Source organism: Hyperolius riggenbachi, chromosome 10 (genome assembly GCF_040937935.1).
Source record: "Hyperolius riggenbachi isolate aHypRig1 chromosome 10, aHypRig1.pri, whole genome shotgun sequence".
NCBI classification, from domain to species: domain Eukaryota; kingdom Metazoa; phylum Chordata; class Amphibia; order Anura; family Hyperoliidae; genus Hyperolius; species Hyperolius riggenbachi.
The window spans coordinates 254,070,952-254,083,250 of record NC_090655.1 but is presented as its reverse complement, the minus strand read 5'-3'; the positions used below and the strand labels follow the sequence as shown (position 1 = coordinate 254,083,250).

General features: G+C 47.3%; 1 pseudogene; it reads right to left on the bottom strand.

The window, feature by feature from the left end:
- Nucleotides 1-12,299, bottom strand: part of LOC137535283 (zinc finger protein 585A-like) — a 389,395-nt pseudogene that overhangs the window by 96,064 nt on the left and 281,032 nt on the right.

Below are 12,299 nucleotides of genomic sequence, written 5' to 3'. Positions count from 1 at the left end.
GGTTGACAGGTGCAGGCAGGCAGGTGGGGAGAGACAGCGGGAGCTAGCAGCTATGCATCCGAAAGGACGCATTCTCTGCTATGTGGGTGGGGGGCTTCGGAGATTTTCAATCAACTTAATAGCAGATCGCAACATAAGAGGATACAGTTCGTTGGATCAATTACCGTGGATATTGGCGTGGAAATTTTTTTTTAAAGGTACAGGTAAGTATTTCTGGTTAATTAAGAAAATTAAAGGACTTTTTTCGTGGTTGTGTCTTTATTTCATGTAACCCTTTGTGGATATGGGTAAGGGGTACTTTGTACCTCTATACTCATTTCTCCTGGGAGGGGGTGGGGTGCCAGCAGTGGAAAATTTTCTAGCATTGTAGGAACTGTTAGGGGGATCATAACTGGTGAGTTTCCGGCCCCTAGGCCGAAGAGGTCATAGCCTAGGGTCACAAAAACCTGTTTATTTGGGCAATTTCAATGGTGGCGAGTCTGACGTACATAAATCGCAGCCATGGCCGTTAGCAACGTCTGAATCTCACGAAATGTCTCATGCAGGTAGAAGACATATTGTTAGACTTGGATTCCAAAGATGGGGTCCCTACATCTCTGCAAACCAGAGTTACAGGGGTGCAAAATTAGTAAAATCCCCTATAGGCTTTCATTGGCTCCCTATTTCACTTTCCAAAATCTCACACCTTTTCAAAGGGCAATTGCTCAGCAGTGGCAAATTTTCTAGCATTGTAGGAACTGTTAGGGGATCATAACTGGTGAGTTTCGGGCCCCTAGGCCGAAGAAATCATAGCCTAGGGTCACAAAAACCTGTTTATTTGGGCAATTTCAATGGTGGCGAGTCTGACGTACATAAATCGCAGCCATGGCCGTTAGCAACGTCTGAATTTCACGAAATGTCTCATGCAGGTAGAAGCCATATTGTTAGACTTGGATTCCAAAGATGGGGTCCCTACATCTCTGCAAACTAGAGTTACAGGGGTGCAAAATTAGTAAAATCCCCCATAGGCTTTCATTGGCTCCCGTTTTCACTTTCCAAAATCTCACACCTTTTCAAAGGGCAATTGCTCAGCAGTGCCAAATTTTCTAGCATTGTAGGAACTGTTAGGGGGATCATGACTAGTGAGTTTTGCCACTGCTGAGCCTAATGGAAGCCTATGGCAGAATTCAGCACTTTTGCACCCCTATAATTCTGGTTGGTTATCATTACCTGCCGACTTTAGCAGTTAATAGCAAAGGCCCCTTACATCCTAGCAACACCAAATTTGCAGGATATGTTAAAAAGATAGCAGGAAACAATATTTAAAGGACTTCTGAGGCCACAAATGTGAAAAAAGTTAAATACCTTTTCATAAGCCAGATCCATGGAGGACGCCATCCGCGCCCTCCCGTTCATTCCCCCATGGCTCCCGCAGTAATACCGGCCCCGGTCAGGTCCCGACTCCCGACCCCTCCGAACAGGTCGGGTTCTTATTCCCCACTCAATATGGCCGCCACAGATTGCCGCGGCTGCGCAGTCCGCACAGACGCGATTGCACCTGCGCAGCTCTAGGGCCTCCTCCTGCCGCGTCATCAATATGCGTGCATACATCGGACGCATCGGGAGGAGGACCTAGAGCTGCGCAGCCGCAATCGGATCTTTGCGGACTGTGCAGCCACGGCAATCTGTGGCGGCCATATTGAGGGGGGAATGAGAACCCGACCCGTTTGGAGGGGTCGGGACCCGACCGGGGCCGGTATTACTGCGGGTGCCATGGCGGAATGAACGGGGGGGCGCAGATGGCGTCCTCCATGGATCTGGATTATGAAATGGTATTTAACTTTTTTCATACTTGTGGCCTCGTAAGTCCTTTAACCACTTGAGGACCTAGCCTTTACCCCCCCTTAAGGACCAGCGCTGTATTTTCAGATCTGTGCTGGGTGGGCTCTACAGCCCCCAGCACAGATCAGCTGGCATGCAGAGCGATCAGATCGCCCCCTTTTTTCCCCTCTAGGGGGATGATGTGCTGGGGGGGTTTGATCGCTTCTGCATGCTGTGGGTGGCGGGGGGGGGCACCTCAAAGCCCCCCTCCGCGGTGACATTCTCCCCCTCCCTCTTCTCCCTCCCTGCCCGAGAGATCTGAGGCTGTACAGGAACGGATCTGTCCTGTGCAGCCTCTAATAGGCTCCCCGCTGTCATGTGACAGCGATCCCCGGCCGCTGATTGGCCGGGGATCGCTGATCTACTACAACGCTGCTACTGTAGCAGCGTTGTAAAAATGTAAACAAAGCGGATTATTTCCGCTTGTGTTTACATTTAGCCTGCGAGCTGCGATCGGGCTCTTGGTTACGCTTTAACGCGCTTAAGCTCACCAACTGCGCCAAAGTGTCCCCGATCTGGTGAGTCCTACTCTACCATGCAAAATGCCAGTTTTTATAAGCAGTCTAGTGGGAACTAAACCAAAAACCCTAAAATGTCAACTAGATGGGAAAAAAGGAAATTAAAATATGTATATATATATATATATATGTGTGTGTGTGTGTGTGTGTGTGTGTGTGTGTGTGTGTGTGTGTGTGTATATATATATATATATATATATATATATATATATATTTTTTTTTTTAATTATTTTTATGTGCTGAGTGTGGGAAATAAATGAAAAAAAAATGATGTGGGGTCCCCCCTCCCGAGCCTCTGTAACCCCTTGTCCCCCATGCAGGCTGGGATAGCCAGAATGCGGAGCCCCGGCCGACTGGGGCTTCGCACCCTGAGCTATACCAGCCCGCATGGTCCATGGTATGGGGGGCTCCAGGGGGGAGGGGCAGCCAAGCCTTCCCCTCCCTCCCCCCCCCGGAGGCCCTTGTCCAATCCATGGACAAGGGGCTCTTCCCCACCTCCGGTGCCCCAGGAGGAGGTGGGGGCGATGACTCCCTGGGGGGGGTTCATGGTGGCATCTGGGAGTCCCCTTTAAGAAGGGGACCCCAGATGCCCACCCCCCTCCCAGGAGAAATGAGTATAGGGGTACAAAGTACCCTTTACCCATTTCCACAAAGGGTTAAATGAAATAAAAACACAACCACGAGAAAAGTATTTTATTATTCTAAATTAACCATAAATACTTACCTGTACCTTTAAAAAAGTTTTCCCTCGCCAATATCTATGGTAAACGATCCAACGAACTGTATCCTCTTATGTTGCGATCTTCAATTAAGTTGATTGAAGATCTCCGACGCCTCCCACATAGCAGAGAATGCCTCCTTTTGGACGCATAGCTGCCGGCTCCTGCTGTCTCTCCCCACCTCCTCACCTGTCACTCTCACCTAGCCTGGCACCCATGGGTGCACTGGGTGCCAGGCTAGGTGAGGGTGACAGGTGCAGGCAGGTGGGGAGAGACAGCAGCGAGCCGGCAGCTTCACGTCCTGCTCAGGACGCCTCTCTGCTATACTAACAGTTCTTGAATCATCCGGTTCTTTTTAATGAATCGGTTCTTTTTTTTTATGAATCGGCTCATTTTACTTTGAAACTTTAAAATTGATTTTCTCAAAAAGTATAAGGTCTTTTTGAAAAAAAAAAAATTTCCTCTTGTTCCCACTATTCCACTTAACATTCACAACAATTTTGGTGTTTCTACCATGTAAGGGGACTTTGCTATTAACCGTTAAAGTCGGCGGCCATTAAAGTCTATGGGTGAATCGAACTTCCGCAAATCCCCCAATGTTTGCCTGGAACCGTTCGCCGGCGAACCGTTCGCTACATCTCTACTCTGCATGGCTTCTCCAATTCCTCACCTCACTCACTTATATAGAAAGTATCACAACCTTGATCTCTGCTCTCTGGCTGATTCTGTCATTCTACACTCACCATAAGACAGCAATCACTCATTACTCCAACATAGTCTTTGCACCCACAACATCAATAGACAAACCTGACTGACCCCATTAAACAACTGAAAAGATAGTCCAGTGGTGTTAGAGGGAAGATGGAGAAAAAAGACCCCTGCAGAAGACCTCCAGCTTTATAAAAAAAGTAGCAGATCAGGGACACCCTTTCCCTTGCAAAGCAGTCATACTTCTCATTTATTTCTTCACCATCCCATAATCCTAAACAACCTTTGGACACCTTCATCTCCCTACTCTGACCCCCACCTCCTCCACCATCCTCAGGTTTATTAGCTGAAGATTTGCATCATGCTTTATTAGCAACATTGATACAATACAGAATACCTTCAAAACTCAACCTGTTGCAAAACCAACTATCTACCATGCCTTCCTCACCTCTTCCTGGTCTATCACCCACTAGAAACTACCCCTCCCCCTCTCTACCTGGCCAGTCACTCACTCTGACCTCTCCCTCTCTAACAGCTTTCACTGCTTTAACAGAACATCACCGTTCTTCACTAATCTCTAAAAGCTCTCCTCACTACCTGTGCTGTGGACCCTATTCCCTCATATCTTATCCCCAGCTCTATTCTTACTTCTTCCCTGCTCCAACCACTAGTTTCAACCTCCCATCTCAACTGGCATTTCCCCCACCTCATTTAAGCAAGCAATCATAACACCACTAATCAAAAAACCTTCTTTGGACCCTACAGCACTCTCTAATTATTGTCCAGTCTCACATCTTCCCTTTGCTTCCAAACTACTGGAATGGCAGATCTATTTAGAACTGTATGACTTCCTGTCTACTAACTCCTTGTTAGCACCGCATTCAGTCTGGCTTCCGATCTCACCATTCCACTGAACCAGTTCTCACCATAGTTGCAGACAAGCTACTCATTGCAAAATCCAAAGGTCAATTTACTGTACTAATACACCGTGACCTTTCCTCTGCCATTAACACTGTTGATCACTCGCTAGTCTCTACTTCTCCAGACACACTCGTCGCTGGGTGTCAAGGGCCTAGCACGTTCTTGGATTAGCTTCTACCTGTCTGAATGCTGTTTCACTGTCTCCTATTCCAACACTAACTCCTCTCAATGCCAGCTATCTGTTAGTGTACCAAAAGGCTTCGTTCTAGGACCTCTTCTCTTCTCCATCTATACTCAAGACCTAGGACAATAAATACGCGGTTTTGTTTTCCAGTATCACCTCTATGCTGATGACACTCAAATCTATCTATCAGTTCCTGACCTTTGTACACTATTATCTAGAGTCCCTGACTGTCTGTATGCTTTTTCTGCATTCATGTCATACCAGTTCCTCAAACTTAGCATGAACAAAAGAGAGATTGTGACATTTCCTCTGTCTCTCTCTGCCCCCCCACCTATCATTACAAATAATATAGAAAATACCCCAATAGCCTCAACACCTAAAGCTCGCTATCTGGGGGTAAGTCTAGACTCTGAGTTTTCATTTACCTCCTGCTACTGCCATCTTAAAATATCTCCAGAATTCATCCCCTTCCTTACAGGCTACTAGAATGCTTGTATATGCTCTTATCATGTCACATCTTGATTACTGTAATAACCTACTCTGTGTAAAACAAAAAAAAAAGTGATCTGCGCTGCGTAATATGTTGGTGCTTTATAAATACAATAAATAAATAAATACATACAGCAGCAGGAGGAGGAGGAGTGATGTTTGGCAGCAGGCAATGTATTCCGTGGACCCTAGCGGTGGGAACACAGACAGCAGGATGTTAAATACAGCAGCAGGAGGAGGAGTGACGTGTGGCAGCAGGCATGTCACGGGCCATGGTACCTAGCGTTAGTACCACAGCAACTAAACAAAAACCAGGCCAAATTATCTTGACCCAGGTACTGAAGGTTGATGTCAAACAATAATTCCCAGGCACCTCATGTCCTCCTCTCGCCGACAACAGATGCCAGGAACGTGCCTTCAATCCAGGCCTGGTTTATCTTCTAAAATGTGAGTCTGTCCACGCCCTCTGGAGACAGACGAGAGCGGTTCTCGGTGACCACGCCACTGGCCTCACTGAAGCACCTCTTGGAAAGCACGCTGGAAGGGGGGCAAGACAAAACTTCCAGGGCGTACTGCGCCAGCTCACTCCAGATGTGCAAGCGCTCCACCCAGTACTACATGGGGTCCACAGGCTCCTCGCTGTTGGTGTCAAGCCCACTGAAGGACCCCATGTAGTCGGCCACCATCCGGGTCATGCACTGGCTGTGACTTTGAGAGGAGGTGGCTGCTGCACGCACCTCAGCAGACACATGGCAGCCAATCAGGCTGCACTCCCTCCTGGAGCCCCCCCCCCCCCCCTTATAAAAGGCAGAAGCGTCTGCCATGTTCTCACTCTGTGTGCTGCTGTGTTAGTGAGATAAGGGAGAGGTTGCTGCAGAGATAGGGAAAGTTTAGGTCTTGTTAGCTTACTATTTGCTGATATTTGTTGCTAATTCCCACTGACACTGCTAATACAGCCCTGTCTGTCGCAGCTGGTCCTTGCTATACTGTGCCAGACCCAGCACATTCAGTGCATACCTTTTACTGCATCTGTGTGACTGCACATTGTATTTTACCACCAGCAGTCACTGCATACCTTTTCACTGCACCTGTGTGACTGCACATTGTATTATATACCAGCAGTCACTCATACCTTGTCACTGCAGCTGTGTGAAATTGAATGCACATTGTATTATAGCAGCAGTCAGTGCGTACCTTTTCACTGCACCTCTGTAACTGCACATTGCATTATAGCAGCAGTCAGTGCATACCTTTTCACTGCACCTGTGTGACTGCACATGGTATTATACCACCAGCAGTCACTGCATACCTTTTCACTGCACCTGTGTGACTGCACATTGTATTATAACAGCAGTCACTGCATACCTTTTCACTGCACCTGTGGACTCTCTAGCGATCTCATGCTGACGTTGAACATGCAAACATTCTTTAGTCCAACGCCTCGCCTTAGCCCTTCCGAATCCATCCTCCACCAATGCCTCGACTGGCAGGTAGCCGACTACCTGGCCTTAAGTGCGGATATAGACACTCTGAGCGGCGATGAACCCCTGGACTACTGGGTGCGCAGGTTTGACCTGTGGTCAGAGCTGTCACAATTTGCCATCCAACTTTTGGCTTGCCCTGCCTCAAGCGTCCTGTCAGAATGGCATTGTCAGTGAGAAGAGAAGTCGCCTAGGTCAAAAAAAGTGTTCAGTACCTCACCTTTATCAAAATGAATGAGGCATGGATCCCTGAGGGCTACTGCCTGCCCGAAGACTAAGTCAGTCCCCCCACACACAGCATCTCTGCCTGCCTGCCAGTCGCTGCTGCCTGCCCCAAGACTAGGTCAGTCCCCACACAGCATCTCTGCTTGCCTGCCGGCCGCTGCTGCCTGCCCCAAGACTAAGTCAGTCCCCACACAGCATCTCTGCCTGCCTGCCGGCCTCTGTTGCCTGCCCCAAGACTAAGTCAGTCCCCACACAGCATTTCTGCCTGCAGGCCACTTGAATGCCTTCTCCGCCACCACCAACAGGGTCCAGGACTCCAGGTGGATTCCTGAATTTTTAAGGCTTTGCTTGCAGTGGCTGCTAACAAAAAGACTAATAATTTTTCTGGTGCTTGTACATGCCTGCCTAATTTTTCTGGCTACGCTGTGGCTGCAACAACAAAACAAAAGGCATGTACATGTGTCAATTCCCCTTCATGATCGTTACCTTGCCGCGGTGAAGGGGCTTGCGTATCACAATGAAGCAATGACCACCGGCTATCTGAGTGTGTTGGGGGCACACCCAAGATAATAAAGTCGTTGCTTCATTGTGGACAGACAAAATTCGATCAGCTGGACAGTCACTGTTGTTCTGACATTGAGCTACCTCAGCCCAACCATATGGGCTTGAAAATCGCCATCGCCTGCACTCTCGCCATCAAGCACACCAGTCCAGCACGGCCATCACTACACAAACAGCTGTTTGCGGTGCGTTACATAGTGAGTTTGGTCTGTCAGTGTTAAGCAGTACACTACTTACACTACCTGCTGATCCATGTCTATACACACAAGATGTTTTCAAGCACTTTATGCATCCAATTTAGCAATGCAATGTGATTTCTGCCTTTTAGGGATTATAACCCTGCTCTGCGTCAAATCCGTAATTTTCCCCAGGACTTTTGGCGTGTATCCCACTCCGCCATGCCCCCCTCCAGGTGTCAGACCCCTTGAAACATCTTTTCCATCACTTTTGTGGCCAGAAACAGTGTTTGTAGTTTTTCAAGTTCGCCTGCCCATTGAAGTCTATGCAGTTCGCCAAGTTCACCGGGTTTTCGAACTATTTTGCAAGCTCGCGAACAAATTTTCACAACATCTCTATTAGTCTGTCAGCTTGATATCGCACGCCGTTACTGCCTCGCATCCGATCGACCACGTCAGAGATTTTCAAGCTTGCTCGATCGATACATTCGACCTATTTCAGATCAAATTGGCTGATTAGTTGTTCAGGCATAATTGTTGCAGCACATTTTTCAGCCAATTCTATAAAATAATTTTATTGGATAGTTGATCGGGCCACAATATCGCTAGCTGTATAGCCAGCTTTACTGTTACAGCGATTAGCAGTACTGACAGATTTATATCTCTTCACTGTTCTATAGTACTATATAGTACTATTGTTATTTCCCCACTAGGGGTCATTATAACCCTTTAGTAGTATTCATAGCAGCACGGTGGCATAGTGATTAGCATTCTCACCTTGTAGTACTGGGTGCCAGGTTTGATTCCCAGCCAAGGCACTATCTGCAAGTGTTTGTATGTTCTCCCCATGTCTGTGTGGATTTCCTCTGGGCACTCTGGCCTCCTTCCACCTCCCAAAAACGTACAGATAAGTTATTTGGCTTCCCTCTAATTTGGCCCTAGATACATACATAGACATATGACTATGGCAGGAATTAGATTGTGAACCCCTCTAAGGGACAGTTAACCTCTTGAGGACCACAAGTTTATACCCCCTAGTGACCAGGCCATTTTTTACAATTCAGCACTTGACAGCTTTAACACTTTATTGCTCGGCCATACAACTTACCACCAAAATGAATTTTACCTCCTTTTCTTGCCACTAATGAAGCTTTCTTTTTGTGGTCTCTGATTGCTGCTGCGATCTTCTTTTTTTTATTGATAAAAGATTATCCCTTTAAAAAAAAACAACCCTATTTCTTTTATCCCCCCCCCCCTCCAAATTAGCCCTAGACTGCGATACAGACACTACACTACCCATACATTGGCATCATCCTATGTATGGGATTACATTGTGAGCCGTTGGGAGTGACAGTTCAGTGACAAGACTGTCCCCTGTACAGTGTAGCACTAGATCACAGCGCTGTACACTTATTTATGTGCTTTTTAATGTTTATTTCAGCCTGCCAGCTCTGATTGCGGCTGACAGGCTGATCGCCCTGCTCTGTTTACAGCAGGGAATGTGCGCTTAAGCAAGCGCTCATTCCCTCCTAATTGTGTGAGGAGCGAGATGACACCATTCGCCAGGCGGTTCTCAGTGAGCCACACTGCCGATCGGAGTGAGGCAGTCGGAAGAATATACTCTGTACAGCGCTGCCAAAAATGTTGGCACTATATAAATATTAAATAATAATAATAGATATCTATCCCTGACAATCTCATGGAGGGATCAGGATCATCCTTATTAGAAATATTATATATTGGACTTATTTCCTCCTATGGAATTACTTGGTGACCCCTGTAGGTGTTGTTTGGAGAACTATAATAAGTTGTGATAATGAGGGCATTTAGTGGTCCTAGACTGAAGCATTGATGCCCCCCCAGGCTTCATTGCATTTGTGGAATGATGGAGAGAGGGAGCAGGAACTCTGGAACACTGCGCTGGCAGATAAATATCGGGGTGTACCATTGGTGGAGTGCCTTCTTCAAACCAAACAGTCAATGAATATGCATATAAGAAGCGCTTCACACTCTAAAGACTCTAAAGTCTCAATAGTGTTAATGCAGCAATATCCAAATCTTCAACACAATCCTCAGCATCAGACCACTGTGACAGTAAGAGATGCTCAAATGAGTGGCAGCCACCACCTCACCCTTAGAAGTGGACACTCACCTTTAGTAGTAAGATAGATAGGTGAGTATCCACTTCTAAGGGTTAAGTGGTGGCGTCACTCATTTGAGGCTCTCTTCCTGCCTCAGTGGTCTGATGCTGAGGATTGTGTTGAAGATTTGGATATCGTTGCATTAACACTATTGGGACTGTCTTTAGAGTGTGAAGCGCTTCTTATATGCATATTCAGGAACTCATTTTCTGATGACACTATCAGACTTTTTATTGGCAGAGCCTTCTCCGGGTGCACCGATAGGACACAACTTCATTCATCCTATATAATAATCTCCTTGTCCTGTGTCCTCCTGTGTCCATGCGCCATGCCTGGCACACATACATGGCACACGGACTTCGGATGGTGGAGGGGGGATGGGTTACATGTGTACGGGTCATGACCATGTGCGCGTTGGTGGGGGACACGGCAGAGGCCCATTTTCAAGGGTCAGACCTTTCTACTAGTGATATATAAAGTCAGATAACCTTAAATATTACAGGAAAACAACCCCTGTTAATATACTGTATATTACAGACCAGGTAATAGCTTCTATTGTACTAGATACTAGATAATAAGTAGGCCCTGTCTTAGGCCTTGCTGGTGGTTATTATAAGGCTTTGTGATAAATGGTGGATGCCACTTTGCTAATGCATTCATGGATTAAGATCTAGGCCTATGGCTGTTATGACTTATAGTGCCACTGTGACCTAAAGTATATAGTATTTTTATATTGTCTTTACTGTTTTACTTTATATCTATGGCATTAAAATGTACCTTAGATTAAAAAAAGAAACATTCATACATACCTGGGGCTTCCTCCAGTCCCCTTCAGGATATTTGGTCCCTCACCGGCATCCTCCTCCGCTGCCTGGATCTTCTGCTATGGGTCCCGGTAATTCAGCCAGTCCGCGCAGATGAAGTCCGGCCGTGTGCGCTCCTATGTCTGGGTGCGTTCTGCGCATGCACAGTAGTACTGCGCAAGCACAGAGCACTCCTGTCTATGGGAGCACGACAGGGAATGCAGCCTCGCATGCGCACTATGCCCTGACTGCCTAAAGTACTGGGGCCCATAGCGGAAGATCCACCAGCTGCAGGATGGCGACGAGGGACTAATTAGCTTGAAGGGGGCTGGTGGAAGCCCCAATTATTATTATTATTATTTATTGTATTTATAAAGCGCCAACATATTACGCAGCGCTGGACAATAAATATATACAATGATACAAGGATGACATACATAGGGTTATACACATAGAACAAAGTTATACATACAAATTGTACAAAATACATGATCATGCAATATGGGCTGGTTAGGTAGGCCCAGTAATACAAGTACAGGCTGTCATAGGACAGGAGCACATGATCCTGTAGATTACACTAGGGAGTGGAGGACCCTGTCAGAGGCTTAAAGTCTAAAGGGAGGGGTGGAAACACTAGGTGGGGCTGTTAAATATTCCTTAGAGAGTTACTGGTATGTATAGTTTTTTCTTTATCTCTGGCTTACTTTAATTATATTTGCCTGGTAGACTTCACTATAAGCCTTAAAGGATACGTCCAAGCATTAAAAAAAAAAAAAAAGAGATCCACTTACCTGGGGCTTCCTCCAACCCCTGACAGCCCTCCTGTGCCCTCGCCACAGCTTTGATGGCTCCCAGTCTCGCCGATGTCATCAGGACGGTACTGTGCAGGTGCAGTAGTTCTGAGCCTGCCCAGTACCATCCTACTGACATTGGCGAGACCACACGACCCGCGCAGTGGAGCGCAGAAGAAGCCGACCTGGAACTCGACCTGGAGAGGTCGGCTGCACCAGCGGAGGAGACCGGGAGCCACCGAAGCTGCCACGAGGGCACAGGACGGCTGCCAGGGGCTGGAGGAAGCCCCAGGTAAGTGGATCTCTCTTTTTTTTAAATGCCTGGACGTATCCGTTAAAGGAAACCTAAAGTGAAAAAAATTTCTTTACCTGGAGCTTGTTCCAGCCCCCTGAAGTCTTCCTGGCCCCCCGCAGTCATCCCGCACTCTGCCGTTCCTCCGGTGTCCCCCTCCAATGCTGGATGTGCGGTCCTGTGTCGTGTGCATCCTCTATCGTGCTGCTGTGGCCAAGAGTGTTCAACAGTAAGCAAAAATTGCTACCACGCATGTACAGAATGCACACGGCTGAAGGAGTGTGATAGAGCAGAGGACACACACAGCCAGCCCCACACGTACGCAGTGGCCGGACGACTCATCAGTTGGCTGATTATGGAGGGGGACAGCATAGGAATGGCTGAGCACTGGATGATGGCGAGGGAGCAAGAGGACTTCAGAAGGCTGGAA